We start from the raw sequence: 20,740 nt of genomic DNA on the forward strand, positions 1-20,740 counted from the left end.
ACATAACACACTACTCGTGATCATCGGCATGTAAATACTTGCGAGCAGAGCATATAACATAACACGCTACTCGTAGTCCCGGTCTCTCAGGACGTGGAAGCAGAGTCGGTGGCGTGAAGCGCCACACGAGGGTAATGTCAGTCCGTACTTGGGACGGCTTCCAGCGGGGAGGGTTACCGGACTTGAGGAGCGGGTCCTTATGCTCCGGTGCAGTTCACAGAGCACCGCGCTCAGTATCGTGAAAGGGGGGCACGGACAGGATCCCTCGGCGGGGTCTCTCCGTCGCGCAGGCAGGGTAGGGGACTCCCACGGAGGGGACAACCCGGGCCAAGTGCGGTGTGGTTCCCAGACCAGCAGGGGGCGCACCAGGGGGGATCTCGGCCTCCGGGCTTACCTCCGTCTCGGCGTCAGCAGGCGTCCGTCCTCACGACGATGGGGGAACTCGGCCCCGACCTTGCGCACCTCCTCACACGGCTGCGACGGCAGCGACGGGGCCCCGGACTTCTCCTGGGCCTCGCGAAACAGCAGGGCACTTCTCCAGGGCCTCGCGACACAGCAGGGCACTTCTCCAGGCCTCCAGGCCACGGCGGTGAGTGCGCTGGCTTCGTCGTCGCAGGGGGGTGCTCAAGTTAAGGATGGGGATATGGTGCTCAGCGGAGCACGCTGCCGGGGGTCCCAGACCAGGGCAGGGAGCGCGGGGGTCACAGCGCTAGTACCTGGTCGATCCCCGGTGGCTTGGCAATCGGCTTAGCATTTAGTTTGATGGGTCAGCTTGGACACGCAGTCTCAGCTCTAGCATTCAAGGCTTACAGCTCGCTCTTGTCATGCAGTCTCAGTCCTTACAGTTAGGTTTCAGTTCTCAGTTGACAGAGGAAGTCTTTTGGCGCAGATGTATCTGGCGCCCTTAAGGGGTTCTGTTACAGGGGGTAGGAATGGAGAGGGCGACTAGATCCTTCCTAGTCAGGCTGGCAGAGAGTCTCTGGGTCCTCCTACTACTGGGCAAGATCAGTGGGATTCACAGGGCACCTCACTCACTTAAGAGGCAGTACCTAAATCCTGTCACTCTCAGAGGCATAAGTCCCTGGCTAGGCCCTACCGCCTACACTCCTGGTGGATTCTTCCAGCTCTGCTTCACCCCAATGGCCAACTCACCACAAAAGTTTCCCTCCCACCCTTAAGTAGCCCTAAGTCAGGTGACCTCTAGCCAAGGCGGCAAAAGTAAAACCCCACCTCCCTTCTAGAAGGTTCCAGCATCTTCCAGGAGCTTCCCCACTCTACCTATGGGACAAAAAGGCGGGCTGGTGTCGCAACATTGTTGTGGGTCCCAGCCAGCTCCTGGCAGCTAGGGTGCTACTATGAAAAACGACCACCCTGCAGTAGCAGGGGTCGGTGGCAGCCATCTTGGGAGAAGGGAGCACCTGCACCTTAACACTGTCTGGCAATGAAAAGGCGCCCGGAGACCTAGTCCAACATAAAAATGAGGGTGGAAAAAATGAGGCACGATACAAAAATAGAAGGGGAGACCACCCTAGGGCTGACAGGTCCAACATGCGTCCCCCCCAGCCGAAAGAGGGGAGAGCTACCCAACCTCTAGGGAGTTCTCTTCACTAAGGCGGAAAAACCTGGAGAGACCGTCAGCATTGGCGTGGTCAACTCCGGGCCGATGTTCCACCCGAAAGTCCATCCCCTGTAGGGAAATGGACCACCTCAACAACTTGGGCTTTTCGCCTCTCATCTGCATGAGCCAGCGAAGGGGGCGGTGGGCGGTCTGGATAAGGAAGTGAGTGCCAAAGAGGTATGGCCTCAACTTCTTCAGAGCCCATACCACCGCGAAGGCTTCTCTCTCAATGGTGCTCCATCGCCGTTCCCGAGGGAGGAGTCTTCGAGATATGAAGGCCACAGGTTGGTCTTGGCCCTCGGTGTTGAGTTGCGAGAGCACCGCACCTATGCCGTGCTCTGAGGCGTCGGTCTGTACAATAAATTCCTTGCTGAAATCGGGTGTTGCTAGTACTGGAGCTGTACACATCGCATTTTTCAGCGTATCAAAGGCTTCTTGGCATGCAGCTGTCCATATGACCTTGCGAGGTTGGTTCTTTGAGGTCAACTCCGTCAAGGGGGTCACGATGGTACCATATCCCTTGACGAACCGGCGGTAATACCCAGTGAGGCCGAGGAAAGCTCGGACCTCTGTTTGGGTCTTGGGGGGCTCCCAAGCCAAGATGGTTTCAATTTTGGCCTGGAGGGGTTGCACCTTACCTCCGCCCACCAGGTGTCCCAGGTACACGACAGATCCCTGTCCAATCTGGCACTTGCTGGCTTTAATGGTTAAGCCAGCGCGTTGCAGCGCCTGCAATACCTCCTGGAGGTGTTGCAGATGGTCCTCCCAGCTGCTACTGAAGACAGCTATGTCATCCAAGTAGGCTGCTGAGAAGGACTCCAGGCCAGATAGTACCTGATTCACTAACCGCTGGAATGTGGCCGGAGCATTTTTGAGCCCAAAGGGCATCACTCGAAATTGGTAGTGGCCCTCTGGGGTGGAGAACGCTGTCTTCTCCCGTGCTCCGTCGGCCATGGCAATCTGCCAATATCCGGATGTCAGGTCAATGGTGCTGAGGTACCGGGCTGCTCCCAGCCGGTCCACCAGCTCATCTGCACGTGGGATGGGGTGAGCATCTGTCTTCGTGACAGAGTTCAACCCCCGGTAGTCCACACAGAACCGAAGTTCTGGCGTCGTACCCGGTGGGGCCGCTTTCGGCACCAACACCACTGGACTAGCCCACGGGCTGCTGGAAGGTTCTATCACCCCCAGCTCCAGCATCTTTGCCACCTCACGCTGGATGCTATCCTTCACTCGGTCAGAAAGCCGGTAAGACTTGTTCTTCACCGGGGGGCTATCCCCTGTGTCCACATCATGGGTACACCAATGAGTGATTCCAGGCGTGAGGGAGAACAACGAGGCGAACTGTCCCACGACATGGCGACAGCCCCTCTGTTGTTCTGGGGTCAAGGATGGGGAGAGGACTACACCTTCCACCGAACCATCCTTCTCTTGTACCGCAAGAAGGTCAGGAAGAGCTTCACTCTCTTCCTCTTCGCTCCCATCCGTCACCATAAGGAGAGCAAGCTCCGATCGCTCATGGTGCGGCTTCAGGCGGTTGACGTGGAGCACCCTGAGGGGCTGACGGGGGGTTTTTACATCCACAACGTATGTGGTCTGGCCTCGCCGCTCCACAATGTCGAACGGGCCAGTCCACCGGTCCTGGAGGGCACAAAGCTCCCCAGATTCCATAACCCACACCTTCTGTCCAACGTCCAACTCGACCGTCCGAGCGTTGCGGTCATACCACTCCTTCATCACGGTCTGGCTAGCCTCCAGGTTCTCTGTGGCTGCCTTCCACAGCTTGGCCATCTGGCTGCGGAACGCCAGCATGTAGCTGACAATGTCTCGGGGAAGCTTCTGCGAAGCCTTCTCCCACCCCTCTTTTACTAAACTGAGGGGACCCCTAACGGGATGGCCATAGAGCAATTAAAACGGGCTGAACCCGACTCCCTTCTGCGGTACCTCCCGGTAGGAGAATAACAAGCAGGGGAGGAGGACGTCCCACTTACGCCTCAAGCCATCTGGAAGGCTTCGGATCATCCCCTTCAATGTCTTATTGAAGCGCTCTACAAGTCCGTTAGTCTGGGGGTGGTAAGGAGTGGAGAACCGGTAGGTCACTCCACACTCCTTCCACATGGCCTGCATGTAGGCCGACATGAAATTTGTGCCCCTGTCCGACACCACGACCTTCGGGAATCCCACTCGGGTAAAAATTCCCAACAGTGCCCGCGCCACCACCGGTGCAGTGATGGTCCTCAGAGGAATAGCCTCTGGGTACCTTGTGGCGTGGTCCACCAAAACCAAGATGAACCGGTGTCCCGCGTCGGTCGGAGGGTCCAATGGCCCAACAATATCGACACCGGCCCTCTCAAAAGGGGTCCCGACCACGGGGAGCGGTTCCAACGGGACCTTCAACTTAGTCCCCGTCTTGCCACTAGCCTGACAAGACTTGCAGGTCTTGCAAAAGGTGTCTGAGGCAATCCTCATCCTGGGCCAATAAAAATGGGGGACTAACCGTGCAAAGGTTTTGTCCTGGCCCAGGTGTCCAGCTAAGGGTATCTTGTGCGCTAACTCCAGCAGGAAGGCCCGGTAACATTGGGGGACCACTATGGCCCTCGAAGATCCATGTACCGGCACCCTGGGCTCACTGTATAGGAGACCATCCTCCCAATACACATGATAACCTCCCAGTTCCTGACTGGCCACTTGAGCTTCGGCCTGCCACCGCATTCCCTCAAGAGTGGGGCACGTCCTTTGTGCTTGACAAAACTCCTCCCGGGTAGGCCCTCCTTCCACTTGCCAGTCAGCAAGGGTCGGCAAGTCCTCCACAGGAACGACATCTACCTCCGCGGACTCCGGGGGCACCTCTGCGGCCTCCCCATCCGACTCACGGGGCATGTCCTCTACCACCTTCTTCTTCCCACGTTTGGGTTTGGGTTGGGCCATGGTTCCAGGCTCCAACTCCGGGTGAGTTCCATGCCGGGCAGCCATGGACCGCGTGCTCACGCAAGTCCACCCTGGTAATCCCAGCATCTCAGTGTGAGCGTGAAACTCGACGTCCTTCCATTTGGTGTGCTCCAGGTCGTTCCCTAGCAAACACCCCACAGGCAAGGCAGGGCTCACAGCAACTCGCAGTAGGCCTTTGACTCATCCCCACTCGAATGGAACACGAGCCACTGGATAGTGACTCAAACTGCCGTCAGCCAATACGGCCGGATGGAACTCCTCGGGGACTACTTGGTCTGGGGACACCAGCCGCCGCACGACAGTGGTCATGCTGGCCCCTGTGTCCCTCAGAGCTTCCACCTCCTCCCCATTAATTCTCACCCTCTGCTGATACTTAGCAGTGTTCGGGGGCAGGGGCACTACGGAGACCACCTCTCTATCCCCGAGTGAAACCAGCGTCAGGCCTGTCCACTCCCCTTCCCTATCTAAGGGCAGCTCCACCCCAAGCGCTATACTACTCACCCCGGGACTTTTCCCGCCCAATGGGGCTGGTGGTCGCTTGCGACACTTGGGATCTCCTCTGTAGTGTCCAATCTCCCCACACTCGTAGCACCGCACAATCCTTGGCTGCTGACTCCTGTCAGGGTAAGTGGGTCTTGTGGAATTGGACGGGGGTGGGGTTCCTACTCCCTTCCCAAACTTATTTTGGGGACCTTTCGAGAACTCCACCTTTTTATCTCCCCCCTCTTTCTTCTGGGGGAAACCCTGTCCGCCTTTCGAGCCATCTCCCCCGGGGCCCTTGTGAGACACCCGGGTGCTCACCCAAATATCTGCCTCCTCCGCAAGCTCTCGAGGATCCTTCAGCTTGCGGTCCACCAGATGTTGGCGCAGCTCCGGAAAGCTCTTATCCAAGAGGTGCTCCCTTAAAAAAAGATCGTACAACCCTTGGTAGTCCTGCACCTCGCTGCCACGCACCCAACCATCTAGTGCCTTCCTCGCGTAATCAAAAAAATCTACCCATGTCTGGGTGGACAGCTTATGGCTGCCACAAAACTTCTGCCTATACTTCTCGGGGTTCAGGCCAAACTTCTTTAACAAGGCCTCTTTCATGGGGGCGTACTTAACCTGATCCGCCTTGGCCAAATATAACAGGGTGTCCCTAACAGTGGGAGGTATATACCGGTAGAGACCACCTCCCCAGTTACTCTCGGGTACCCCATGGGCCGTTAAGGCTACCTCGTATGCCTCCAACCACTTCATGATGTCATCCCCTAATGTATAATTGGCTATGACTTCTTTGGGTAGGTAGAATTTTGGTTCTTGAGGTTCCCTGGGTATGCTGCCACCATTGTCTTTGTTAGACGCGTTCAATTGGAGGGCGCGTAGCTCCAGCTCCTTTAACTGAAGCTCGTGCGCCAGCTTCTTCTCCTCCATTGCCCATTTCTTATTCTCCCTTTCCCTTTCTCTTTCCTGCTCCAACTTGGCTAGTTCCCATCTTAATTGCCTCTCTTCCCTTCTGTCCTCATACTCCTTTGGAGACGCGCTCCTACTAGACCCTGTCCTACTACTGGCCCCAGAACGTCTCCCTGGGGGCACATTTTCAGACATATCCACGTTCAAGAGGTCAACCACCTCCTGGGCGCTCTCCTCCTGAGGTGCATCTGGCGCTTCCTGCCCCTCATCCACACTCCCCCCTGGGTGGGCTTCTACCAATGCCCTAATGGCGGTGCGGAGTTCCGGTCCTTTGGCCTTCCGCATCCCAGGCACCCCCATCCCCTGCCCGAACTCCCTTAGTTGCTTCACAGTGTACCCCTCGAGGTCAGCCAACCGGAATTCCATAATAGCAGGTGGGGACCTAGACACTAAGGAGAAAAATTCCTAGGGTATAGGCAACAGTTAACGGCTCACCAGGCTTCTTGCACTCTCAACCTGGACAGTGGAACTAACAATGCAGCAATCAATGTTTTTAGAGCTTTGGAACACAATAGGCGTTTAATTGTGGCGCCCTTCGCCTCACGGAAGGGTGCTGTATGGTCACAGGTCCCAAGGATCCCACCGCTCGCCAACAATGTAGGAACCTGGGGTCACCAGGCCCTAAGGGCGGTAACGTGGCGCGAGCCGGTCGGGCAACCAGAGGGCTATGTGTTAAGCAACCATACACCACACGCTTCCCATGGACTAGGGACACACACAATAAGTGACACCACACCGTTTAACTTATGCAAATACTTCAAGTTTATCCAAGTATAGCTGGTCAGTTGCAGTTCAGGAAAGAACAAGGCGATACATGCATCCTAATACCATCAATCAGTAGATACAGCAATCTTGGCGATACATATGCAGTGCCTAACCTTATTCATATACCCACGCCCGTTGGATAAGTGCGGGTGATTATAGCGCTGTGCGCGCTAAGAGAGGTCTTTCCCTGAACAGGCCGTCTAACACAGCACGATACTCGTAACGGGTGACATTGGGTACATTAACATGGAGCCTGTAGAACTGAGCGCTCCTCGTAATCAATGGCCCCTAATCCTGTGAAGTAAAGCATGTAAAACAAAGCGCTACGCGCAACCATTTGCAGGCAATTACGTTTGAGCAGAGCATATAATACAACACGTTACTCGTGATCCCTGGTATGGAATTACCTTCGAGCAGAACATATAACACAATGCGCTACGCGCACTCTTTGGCATGTAATTACTTTCGAGTAGAGCATATAACACAAGGCGCTACTCACATTCCCTGGCATACAATTACTGTCGAGCAGAGCATATAATCACCGTGCGCTACTCGCATTCCTTGGCATGTAATTACGTTCGAGCAGAGCATATAACATAACACGCTACTCGTGATCATCGGCATGTAAATACTTTCGAGCAGAGCATATAACATAACACGCTACTCGTGATCATCGGCATGTAAATACTTGCGAGCAGAGCATATAACATAACACGCTACTCGTAGTCCCGGTCTCTCAGGACGTGGAAGCAGAGTCGGTGGCGTGAAGTGCCACACGAGGGTAATGTCAGTCCGTACTTGGGACGGCTTCCAGCGGGGAGGGTTACCGGACTTGAGGAGCGGGTCCTTATGCTCCGGTGCAGTTCACAGAGCACCGCGCTCAGTATCGTGAAAGGGGGGCACGGACAGGATCCCTCGGCGGGGTCTCTCCGTCGCGCAGGCAGGGTAGGGGACTCCCACGGAGGGGACAACCCGGGCCAAGTGCGGTGTGGTTCCCAGACCAGCAGGGGGCGCACCAGGGGGGATCTCGGCCTCCGGGCTTACCTCCGTCTCGGCGTCAGCAGGCGTCCGTCCTCACGACGATGGGGGAACTCGGCCCCGACCTTGCGCACCTCCTCACACGGCTGCGACGGCAGCGACGGGGCCCCGGGCTTCTCCTGGGCCTCGCGACACAGCAGGGCACTTCTCCAGGGCCTCGCGACACAGCAGGGCACTTCTCCAGGCCTCCAGGCCGCGGCGGTGAGTGCGCTGGCTTCGTCGTCGCAGGGGGGGGCTCAAGTTAAGGATGGGGATATGGTGCTCAGCGGAGCACGCTGCCGGGGGTCCCAGACCAGGGCAGGGAGCGCGGGGGTCACAGCGCTAGTACCTGGTCGATCCCCGGTGGCTTGGCAATCGGCTTAGCATTTAGTTTGATGGGTCAGCTTGGACACGCAGTCTCAGCTCTAGCATTCAAGGCTTACAGCTCGCTCTTGTCATGCAGTCTCAGTCCTTACAGTTAGGTTTCAGTTCTCAGTTGACAGATGAAGTCTTTTGGCGCAGATGTATCTGGCGCCCTTAAGGGGTTCTGTTACAGGGGGTAGGAATGGAGAGGGCGACTAGATCCTTCCTAGTCAGGCTGGCAGAGAGTCTCTGGGTCCTCCTACTACTGGGCAAGATCAGTGGGATTCACAGGGCACCTCACTCACTTAAGAGGCAGTACCTAAATCTTGTCACTCTCAGAGGCATAAGTCCCTGGCTAGGCCCTACCGCCTACACTCCTGGTGGATTCTTCCAGCTCTGCTTCACCCTAATGGCCAACTCACCACACAAGTTTCCCTCCCACCCTTAAGTAGCCCTAGGTCAGGTGACCTCTAGCCAAGGCGGCAAAAGTAAAACCCCACCTCCCTTCTAGAAGGTTCCAGCATCTTCCAGGAGCTTCCCCACTCTACCTATGGGACAAAAAGGCGGGCTGGTGTCGCAACATTGTTGTGGGTCCCAGCCAGCTCCTGGCAGCTAGGGTGCTACTATGAAAAACGACCACCCTGCAGTAGCAGGGGTCGGTGGCAGCCATCTTGGGAGAAGGGAGCACCTGCACCTTAACACTGTCTGGCAATGAAAAGGCGCCCGGAGACCTAGTCCAACATAAAAATGAGGGTGGAAAAAATGAGGCACGATACAAAAATAGAAGGGGAGACCACCCTAGGGCTGACAGGTCCAACAGCAGGATTCTCAGAAATTCAGCATTAGGCTTCACAGTGATTTTAACTGGAGCAACACCTTTAATCAGACCAATATCTTCTCCTGTAAAGTCCCAGACTTCTGGTGACACAGTGTCGCTCAATTTTAGAGGCAGGTCATCTCTGGCAAGCAAAGGAAACAATCTTTCAGTTTCTGATTTTTGTTTAGCCAGCCAATTTGAAAATGACCTCTTCATCATTTGTATGGAATTCTATCCCCTTTGGAGTACAGTAAATGGAACAATTGAGTTTGCACAGCAAATCTCATCCCAGTAAGTTAACTGGACTTGAATCACACACACCTAATTTGTGCAAATCTCGAAGGTACCTATTTTGACAAGTATGGATTCTGTTACTGGGTTTGACATTTGTCTGTTTTCCACTCCTACAACTTGGATTCTTTCTCCTGAGAGGGATAGGTTTGGAACTTTCACTGTTCTCACAGTAGAGAGGGTAGTACAAGTGTCAACAAGAAATGATATAGGAGTCCCATTTACTTTGCCATCCACACAGGGACCATTTTAGTCTACCTCTATGGATGCACCAAGCATGCATTTCACCTCCCCTCTCAGGCACCGTCATTGTGACAGGTCTCAGTCTGCATTGTCTATCTGAATCAAAGAATATTGCTGAGACAAATTCTGATTTATTTATTCGTGGCCATTTATTTGGGGCATTGAGGCTTGAGACACATTTGGAGCTTGATTTCTCTGTCTGGGAGCCTGTTGAGTCTGTACTTTACCTGTTTCCTGTGATTGTGCATGCCCAACATTCTGAATCTATCCCCCATTTCCTTGATTAGCTGGATTGACTCGACATTCGCTCTTCGAACGCCCTAACTTGCTGCAAATGTGACATGGATTCATCTTTTTCAGTGCATTAATTAAAACACCCCAACTTCTACCTTGCGACTGTATGCCCTGCTGTTGAACTCTACTTACTCCTCGTGTTATAAGGTTTTGCTGATAACCTCCCTACACAGCAAGCATGTAATCAATACCTGACACATTCAGATTTTTCGGAACAGCTTTCATTTGGGCAACCATCAATTTCTCCTTAACTCCATACCAGAGGATTTCATCTATAGGCTTGCTCTGCCAACAAGTCAAAGGCTGCTGAAACAATCTGCTAATCTTGGGTCTCAATATGCATGCAAATCGATAAACTAAATGTCCCATCTCTTTCTCCGATACATTCTCCATTCCACTGTATTGCTTGCATGCCTGCAACAATCACTCATAGTAAGCATAGACTGTTTCTTTCAATTCTTGAGTCATTCTGTCAATTTTCATCCAATCAATTTCCTTAGGGGAAATTTTGCCTTTCAATTAGGTACTGGCTTGATTATATTTTTTCATCACCTCTGCAGGTGGTGCATCTGTTCAAGCATTTCTAGCTGGTTCTGTTTCTGGCCAATCAACAGCAATTTTTCTTTCTGCCCACAAATTGCTTGGGACCACCATGTCAAATAAGGTATCCAAATCCTTCAGCAAGATCTTTGAAACCTTTACAAAAAGCTCAACCTGTTTGTACCATTCAACTGGATGTTCTCTCAATTTCAGAAAGTCATTTGTAAAAGACAATATGTCTGGCCTAGTCTAAGGAACGTGTGCGTTCCTCCTCCAGGTACTTCTCTCATGAAAAGCATCCTCACCCCCATCATTTTAAATGACTGGGAGCATCTGCATTGTAACCCTCTTTGCTTCCTTCTTCTTAGCCCATCGACCTTCCCATTTTTCTGGCTCTCCCCATTACCTACGGACAGCTAGCAACTCCTTAATTTGAAATCTCATTCCTGAAGGTCTCATGTTTTCAATATCTCTATCACTGAAATCTGCTCTGTAGGGCTTTATTTTTTATTTTATTTATTTTTTATTTATTTATTTTTTAGGGCTTCTGGGGAAACATCCATTACAACGCAGTCATTACATCGACCTACCTTTACAACGCAACTGTTACAACGCAACTGCCTATACATCGCATGGCATTACAAAGCATGTCTCTACAACGCATGACATTACAACGCATACCATTACAACGCATGGCATTACAATGCATTATATGGTAAGTGATGGAGATTTTTTTAGTTTTAGGGTAGGTATCGGTTTTTGGGGTACATGGGAATAATAATTTTTACCCCTACACTATCCAACCTTTCCCTACTGTTGCACTCACTGGAGTGGGAATAGTAATTTTTACCCCTACACTAGCCAAAACTTACCCTACTGTTGCACTCACTGGAGTGGGAATCGTTATTTTTACCGCTACACTATCCAACACTTACCCTACTGTTGCACTCACTAGAGTGGGAATAATAATTTTTACCCCTACATCATCCAACACTTACCATACTGTTGCCCTAACAGTATTATGCATTGTAATGGTATGCATTAAATGGTATGCGTTGTAATGGAATGCATTGTAATGGTAGTTTTTAAAAATGCTTTGTAATAAATGTAAATGTAAATGTGTGTGTACTTGTAAAGCGCACTATCACTCCTGTCGGAGTATCCTGGCGCTGAAGACCGCTGGGGAACCCGTCCTGGTTTTCCCTGTGAGATGGTCCCTTACTGGGTATCTCCAAGGTGAAACCAGGCATCCCCGGCGTCTGTGGGGGGCCGTTGTAGAGATGAGGCAAGCTTAATGCCCAGAGTTGCCGAGTGTGTTCCTGGTTAGAGTAGGTACCGAGGCGAGAATTATCGAGTCCGTTTTGACCCTGGTCCACGACCCTGCCGCGTCGGGAATTGAACCCTGGTCCCTGGCCGATTCTCTGCTTACGGGTCTGCCGCCTCTAACCAGTGAGCCACACCTCTCCACTGGCATGGCATGTAAAGACTGCGTTGTAAAAGAATGCGTTGTAAAGACTTGCGTTGTAACATCATATATTCGAGATTCTGTAATGTCTTTGACTTTAGTGCACCCACCCTGTATTTCTGGGCAAAATCAGACAATTTTTCATGAGTGCTCCGAGCACGTCAGGTAATGTCTTTGCAGATGAACAATAATTCATCATCCCAATAAGCATCTCTCATAGCAGGACTTATTGTCCCTATAATCATCTCTTCCAGCTGTACTTTGAGTCTTGCTACATCAAGGAACTTAGTTTTATCCATTCCCGAGACATTTGTTCCATTAACTCCAGCAACTTTGTCATTTAGAGGAGTATCTATCCCTCTGAGCTAATCAATGAAATCTTGAGAAGTAAGACCTGTTTGTTCTTTTGATGTATTCAGAAGTAAGTCCCCATAACAACTCTTCTTTCCTGGAGTAGGTGGTGAATGCAAAAGAGACACATCAGAATCTGGGGTTGCCAAGGGAAAAGTATTTCCCATGGCATTCTGAGTCACTTGAAATGGAGTTACTGCATAATTCCCAGGCATATAGAAAGGTTGAGTTTGCCCTGACCTTCCATTCGAGGAATTAAGTTGTATCGAATGTGCAACTGAACCAACATTAGTTCTATAGGAAACATCCACTGGAGTTGGAACCAAGGGTGTTTGTATAGGCTGTCACAGTCTCAAGTCTGAAGAAGTAGAAGTTGGACCATTTATTCCAGTAGGGATAGCCAATGTATATACATGAGTCCCCTTGTTCCCAAATTGATATAAAGCAACTACAGGACCCATAGTCACTGAAACAGTTAAAACATCTGGTGTATTTTGAACAGTCTGATTAACAGTGTTTGGTATTTATTTATTTCCTCTCATTGGCATGAAAGGTGTGTGTAGTACTTATCTATAGGCACAGCAGCTGCATCAGGAGCTTTCTCGAAATATGAATTTGTTATATTCTGGGGCTGATTTTCATTATAAGGTGGTGGACAATTCAGCAATAATTACTTTAGAAACTCATCATCAAATTCGCTATCACTATCTCCAGCTGGGGCTAGTGTCTTCAAGGTGTTTTTTTTCCTTCGCTTCCTTCCACCTTCTTTCTCTACAACTATTACAGGGTACATCCTAAATCCCACTGCTATGTCAGTTCTCCAAGCTTTTTGTTGTGCATCTCATCTGGCTTCAACATATCTATTTACAGTATCCTTGTGCCTCCCCTGATATCTCTGTTTTTCTTTTTGGTGAGCTACGCGCTCCCATTCACTAAGTGCTTCAAATTGCAGAGGCCTAGGAGTCAGTTTAATCTCGTAAAGTGGTCTCCTCTAATTTTCAAGAATTCTGACATTATATGTTTAATACATTGGGAAAGCTAAGGGACCATCATTTTCAGTGTATTTCATCCACTTTTCAAGCCATGTACATGTATGATATCCTCTCTCTTGCGACATACACAATGCTGGTGTACCCTCAGGTGGTATTGGAACTCCTCCTATAATAGGTACTGGCACATCTCCCTGCATCAAGCTTTTTAAATTGTTCAGGATTTAAATTTTCGCTTAATTAATTTTTTGTCTTTCACAAATAATTCTCTGGAAATTAATTCTCCTATACTTCCTTGTTTCACTTTCACAAAGAAATTTCCCTTCTCTTGGTGGTACTGTCGATAACATCTCACAAACAATACCTTCGAAACATAGCAGCCAACTTACTCAGCATATGCCACACTGAGACCACCCATAGGTGTATATCCCGGGATCTTAGGTCATGATGGTCCCGATAACAACTTCAACTTCTTTGCATAAAGAGCATCATCCAAACATGGACTTTCACCACTTCGCATAATATCACACAACCATTTCACAACACCGCAATCTAAGCTTAAGCATTCACAACGTGCAACCCTACTGATGCTCACACCACTGCTTCAAATCGATTTTGCTCCACTCCACTGATACTGGTACTCGATCTTCTTCGGCTGAACATAGAGCATTGGATGTGGGCTGGGATGGGCAATTTCTAAACAGGGAACTTGGTACAGATCTCAGTAAAGATCTCTCTATATCCTAACATCTGTGGACAAAGCCATCCAACTAGCTACCAGATTATTGTTGCAGTGGGTACTGGGCCCCTTTTTAGTACATTTTGTTTCTCATTACTATTGTCCCTTCTTCGTGACACTCACTTGATCCCCCAATGGATCTTGTATTATGTCACTGAAGGGTTGGACATAGGAGATCTAAAATCCAGATATCCAATGAGGATCAGGAATTGGATATCCGATTCACAAATTTGTAATTAAGTTTATGTATATAACTCTCAACTCCAGAATATATAAGTAAAGCATTATTACTGCTATTCCGAACCTTCTGAAGAAATTTAGCCAGACTAAAATCATGCAAACGATTAATTCTGTTAAAGCAATACAAAACAATAACATTAGTACCTCAGGGCTCGAAAAATCATAAAAATTTCACTAGACCTGCAGGTCTACTAACTTGAAAAATCTACTCGACCTAACTGTAATGTACTTGACCCGTGAACTGGTCTCAAATTGTGTGATCTAAGCAAATATTGTGTCTTGTGGAGCAGCCTATTACTTTATAATCACATAAGAGAGCACCTTCAAATATGCACGTTCACTATTTCTGCTGTACACAAAAACTCTTTATCTACTAGACTAAATGTTTGCTCCACGTATAACAAGAATCAAGCTCATATATAGGGTACAAATGATCCCTGGCTTGCCTCTTGCTTCACTAATAGCATTGTCCTCTGGGCAGGAGCAGTAATAATTCCCAGTTCATGTTTAAAAACTCACTTTTCATAAATATATTACTAAAGAATGATGTGGTAGTGCACCGTCATTTACAGACAGCATATTTTCAATTGAAATGGCCACAAACTTTTCCCACTAACATATAATATTACTGATAATAGTGCATAAGCAATGTTTGGTAATTGGGTTTCAGCAAACATATTTAAAATTTGCACATCTCCAAATAAAGTGTTCCAATTTGTTTTGATCCTATCAAAACATTTTTTTCACCACAGAATTACAAAAATGTGTCTTCATAACTAGTGAAATATATTTGAAATGCTTGAACAGTTCACTTAACTATCTCAGTGTTGTGTTAGAAAAAAGCCTGACATCTTACAACCTTTCATTTCACATGATTTCCACAGTTCAATTGTCACACAGTTCACTCTCCAAAATCATCTAACTTCAGTCACCAAAAGAAAAATAAATATAGAAAGACAAACTGACTTTTCACCTCTGTCTCTGAAAGCCAGCAAATGTGACAGGATAACAAGATTTAAAGGCATCTTTATTGCTCTTTCACTTTGTGAGTAAATAAAGATGCATTTAAATCTTGTTATCTTGTCACGTTTGCTGGCTTTCAGAGATAGACTTTCAGAGATAGAGGTCAAAAGTCAGTTTGTCTTCCTATATTTATTTTTGGGGGATTTTCAGCTTGCCAGAAATGGTGAGTAGTCCCTAAAAATTGCTCGTCCTGATTAAATCTTGCTTAACAATGCCAGTGGGCAAGTGGATTTTTCGAGCCCAGTAACTGATGATCAGAAATGTCTCTATGCTGATCTCTCCCTATCATTAATAAATCAATTGGAATGCACAATCAACTTAAGGAGACAAGTTGTGATGAAACAGAGTTCACGGTTTAGTTAAAGGTAATTTTATCAAAGATATTCAAAAAGGGCAATGCATCATTAATAAACATTTACAATCTAAAGAGGGCAGGACAGTCTAATTAGTTTGTGCTTGCCATAAAATGGAAAAAGAACTCTGTAAAGTTTAGCAACGACATAAGCCACAACAACTCCCATTGAGAAAGAGTCCAAGATTAGCCTACACAGCGCATCGTCTGCTGGGAAAGAGCAAGTAGAGTCCGCAAAGGTTCTCAAAGAGCAGTCTCCAAGGTCTGTCACAGAGACAGCCAGGCAGAAGAAGAAGACTCGTCCATCCATCAACAAAAAGTATAATATAATCCTCCTGCCCTGGGGTGACACCTCCTAGGTCACCTCATTGTGTCTGACCACTTAGTCTATTCGTCAGTTCGTATAGAATGATTGTCATACAGCATGAAGGAAGAAACATATTATAGAAAAGGTGGTACTGATCACGTAAGTTGTCAGATCATCCGAAATACTTAAACATCCAAACAATGATGCTTTAACAACAGACACATGAGTAAGTTCAAGAGGACAGTTTCCCACAGCAGATGTTCCCAAAGTATTAACATTTGTTGCAATAGTCCTTGTAAGCTAAGTGAGAACTCTTCTAGTAAGACACAGTTTCGCTTCACATTGAAAGTTTAGGAAAACCTCTCACAAGTTTAGGACAAAGCAAAGAAGGAAAAGTGCAGGCCTATAATAAAGTTAATTTAATATACGCAGAATATAAAGTAATGGAAATATACATTTCAGTAGTGAAATCAATATTCCAAAAATCCTTCAACTTATAAGCACTCAGAACATGTTATTTGTTGGATTTCAATGATCACAATAATAGTCCTTGTAAGCTAAGTGAGAACTCTTCTAGTAAGACACAGTTTCGCTTCACATTGAAAGTTTAGGAAAACCTCTCACAAGTTTAGGACAAAGCAAAGAAGGAAAAGTGCAGGCCTATAATAAAGTTAATTTAATATACGCAGAATATAAAGTAATGGAAATATACATTTCAGTAGTGAAATCAATATTCCAAAAATCCTTCAACTTATAAGCACTCAGAATATGTTATTTGTTGGATTTCAATGATCACACATAACTATGATGCATTACTGCTTTTTTAAAACACTAACTTAAAAAATTATTTCAAATCATAAAATACTAATTTTGTTTCAAATGTTTTACATTAGTACATATAGGAAGATTAGTATTTGATGGTTTCAGGACATTTGAATTAAATACGGCTATGCAGCATTAGTTTTCGTTTCTCATTCAGTGCAGTTTCACATATGCAAATGATGAAATTCAGAATGAAACCCTTCAATATCACTCGTAAAATGTTCTAGATTACGTTAGATTAATTCTTCACACACATTACTATTTAAATAAGGATGTTTTGAATTTCATAACACATGAGTACACCACTTTAACTTTGTAATGCACGTTGAAATAACATGTTGAAGCTGGTTAATAATATGAACCTATAATATTCAAATGAATATGATTTCATCTATTCTACAGTTATCTGCATGCTTCTACGATGCAGTAACTAAGTCTTCTTTCATTAACTTTTCATGTTTCTTTAATGTTAGTTTTTGTGCAGGTCTATTCTCTTAATCGGTTTATGTGTCAAGTAAAGGTTCTGATAGCTTTTCAGCTGTATCAACTGTCTTGCATCTTAGTTTACTAATGCCATTGTTGCGGGGCAGGGGTGGGTAGGTGTTTATAAGTTCATATTTAAGAAACATCACTTTTAATAAGCTCTTCTCAATGTAGTGATACTATGGTGAAATGCTTCTGCGTGCTAAATAAAGTCACTTCTTCTGAATTAGGATATTTTTATTTGAATTTTTGAATTTTGAAGACACCCTACTTAATTCTAACTTGATGTTTGTTGCCTGATTTACTTACCAAACATTTCCAGGGCTCAGTTCGTGCAAGGACTCATAAGGCCAAGCCAGGCTCTTTGCTCAGCTCTGGCTCGGCTCTCCTTGTTAATGTGTTGGCTCACCCATCTCTATGTGCAACAAATGTAGATCTTCCAGCTTCCTGGCGTGCTATGTTCTAGGAGATTCGCAGCGTGCATACATTTCTACGTTCCTCCTGCTGGTTTCTTTTGGGATTCTGGTGCTGGACATGCTGGGAAAAATCATAGGACAACCACAAGGCAGGCGTGAAACATTTTTCCAGCCTTGCTACTACTATTGTGTGTGATCCTTACAGCAGTGCAGGAATTGGAAAAACTTAACTCCGAAATCCCATAAATTAGGGGTCAAGGTGTGGCAATGAAAAGGGGGTGGGGTCACGAGGGGTGGAGTCATGGAAAGCAGTCTAACAGTCAACGTGTACATTTATTTTTTGTAAACCCTGCCAAAAAGAAATTGGCAACAAGGAGAAAGGTGACAAAAAAATCTGTTTTAGCTTAGCTGGTTGCAAAGGCTGCATTTTAAAATATCTTGTCGGGTTAAGGAACCTGCTGCAGAAATCTTTGTGCGCCCAATAAATCTCAGGGATTAATACTACTGGTAAGATAACTATGGTGATTAATGCATTTTCTGGAAATATCTGTTTTTTGTCTAGTCACAGTTCTGACTCACAGTAGCATAGAGGGTTAATATGACTCCTGCAAAGCACATTGTGTAACATGAATATGATGTATTTTTATGATATGTAGATTGGTAAGTGGGTTTCTGCTTTTAACAAAGAGATCCTTTTGTTGCTAGCAGTTTATAAATTGCAATCCTTAATACCTAGCACAGTGAGGCATGAAGGAGGATGTGACTCCTACACCTTCTAACCCTCCATTGTATGCATTATTGCAGCACCTGTGTTTTCTACATAATTATGGATTTGCCACATTTGCCCCATAGCCATCATCTGCTGTATGTATATATGAATGGTGGAATTTCCTTAGCACAGGTTGACTGATCATCTTTCTGCTGTTTTCTGTACCTTTCTGGATTTGTGTGTCAAACTGATAGTAATGAGATAAAACATTTGCCTAGATAGTGTCAACATGTGTAAAAATGGCAAAATAATGAGGTAAGACTAGTACTAAATGTGCCATATTACCCCACATAATTCTTGCCACAAAAACAAATCCTCCCTGACACATAATTTGGTCCGCCCACTGCATAATTTCAGTGGCCCTGACTTCATTATCTTATTTACAAAAGATTGTTTTAACCATTCCTACACCACCCCTTTAATAAAAGCATCGCTTTATTGTAGGCAGGTGCATGGGGTTTTTAGTTTCCTGGATCCCCCACTCCACAGATCATCCTTAAACAGTCCGTCAACCTATGACAAGGGCGACCCGCCACTAGAGCGTTCTCTGGGGAGCACGAGATGGCCAATGATGAAGCAGGACACTCAAGAGTGTGTGAGGCCATCACATTATTTTTGGGAACTATCTGTGGGTCCTATTTTTAGTAACTGGGACATAAAACATCATGAACTTGGTAAACTACTTAATAATGAGAATGTCCGGCTCTCATGCTTGAGGGTTGAAATCAGAGGCATGTTTGCGTTTTCTGTGTGTGGTATCGAACGGGAGAGTACAAACGTGTTTCCCTATAAAACTAACTCTCTCCTTCCCCCAGCCCTTTACATTGCATGAGCATTGTGTGTGATAAATGTTTTAGCACAGCCAAGGTCCCAAGATAACAAGAAAGTAGCAACATTGGAAATGTGCTAATAACTTAAGAAACTTTAGTCCCAAATGAGTCTTTGCAAAGTAGCAGAGACTAAACCAGGTATTGAGAACCATAAAGTGTAGTTATGGAAAAAGAATAAAATTTCGATTGAAACAATAGTAGACAATTAGGGTAAGGACCAATGATGTTAACAATTGATGTTAATACAAAATGTTCTTCATAGTTTGAGTCTGGGTAAAAGTACTAGTCTGTACTATTTTCCATAAGTAGAATATAAGAGTGCAAACTCTCCCCAGATTAAGCTAGTCTGCATAACTTCGACAGAGAGAAGGTTACAAATCGTATAGAAACTCCCGTGAGCAGTCTCTCATTATCCCATTCCCTTTATGCGTAGACCTTGTATGAATGGTAAAGAAAATTAATTGAGGTGTGCGAAGACTGGCGAAATTGGCTCATGTTAGGCTTTTAAATTCTGTGGCATTAATCAGAGCTCCATCTCATCAAAATTCCCTTCACAATGCCCTAATCTCTGTACTCTACTGGATGGCTTTTAGAAACTTAATCCTGCAAAAAGTGAACTTCTCATTACCAAAAATAACTAAAACAAGGAGGACTATTTGCTCACCTGAACTGAAAGTGCCCACCAACTCATTCCAAAGTAGTACGTAATTTTGGCATCTGTTTATCATCATCTTCATCATCATCATCATTTGATCTTCATTTTGACATTTTTTCAGTCATAAAAGATTACAGTTAAAACAGTTAAAACATATATAAAACCACAGGAGATAAATAAACATTTCATAAAAATCGGATTATCAAGGAGGGTATGCAATCATGATATACAATCATCCCTGGATGCTGCTGTAATGAGCGAACATCTCTTGGACCACATAGCTAGCAGGAACTTTGAGAGTGCGAAAACTATGTGCGGTGAGGTGTCAGTTTTAAGGACTCTCATTGCAACAAGACATTTATCAAAGCCCATGTTCTTGCACAAGGGCACCAACCAGTACTTTCTGGCTTTACTGTAAGCAGGGCAAAAAAAGAGCATGTGTAGTTCATCTTCCTTAATCGCACCGCATCCAGGGCAAAAATTGCTCGTTGGTGTAGACCACTTACTTGTGAATGTCCTTAGTGGTAGTGTTGCGAATCTCCATTGGATATATAACTTCCTAGCTCCAACTGGGTAAATAAAATTCAAAAACTCCTCAAAAGCATATGAGTGTTTAAGTGTTAAAAAGGTCGTTGTCAGAGGGCCAGCTTTGGAGTCATGCAGCCATATATTTTGTTTGTAGTCCATAAAGGACTTTGCAAGCATTTTGCATGAAACCCCCCTGCATGCCTGTTCTGGCTCAAACCAAAGGTCCGATAGTCCCATTTTCCCCAGTTCCTTTTTCACAAATGCAAGCCAGGGGATTTTTGCTGCACTACCATAGTTCAGCACAACCTTTAATTCAAGCCTATAATTGGACAGTTCTGGAGTTATCCATAGCCTGCGCCAAAACCTAAGATGTTTCAGAGCTAGCTCATCCTGGATAAAACTCAGTCCTAAGTCCAATCTCA

This window comes from Triturus cristatus, chromosome 2_1 (assembly GCF_964204655.1).
Source record: "Triturus cristatus chromosome 2_1, aTriCri1.1, whole genome shotgun sequence".
NCBI classification, from domain to species: domain Eukaryota; kingdom Metazoa; phylum Chordata; class Amphibia; order Caudata; family Salamandridae; genus Triturus; species Triturus cristatus.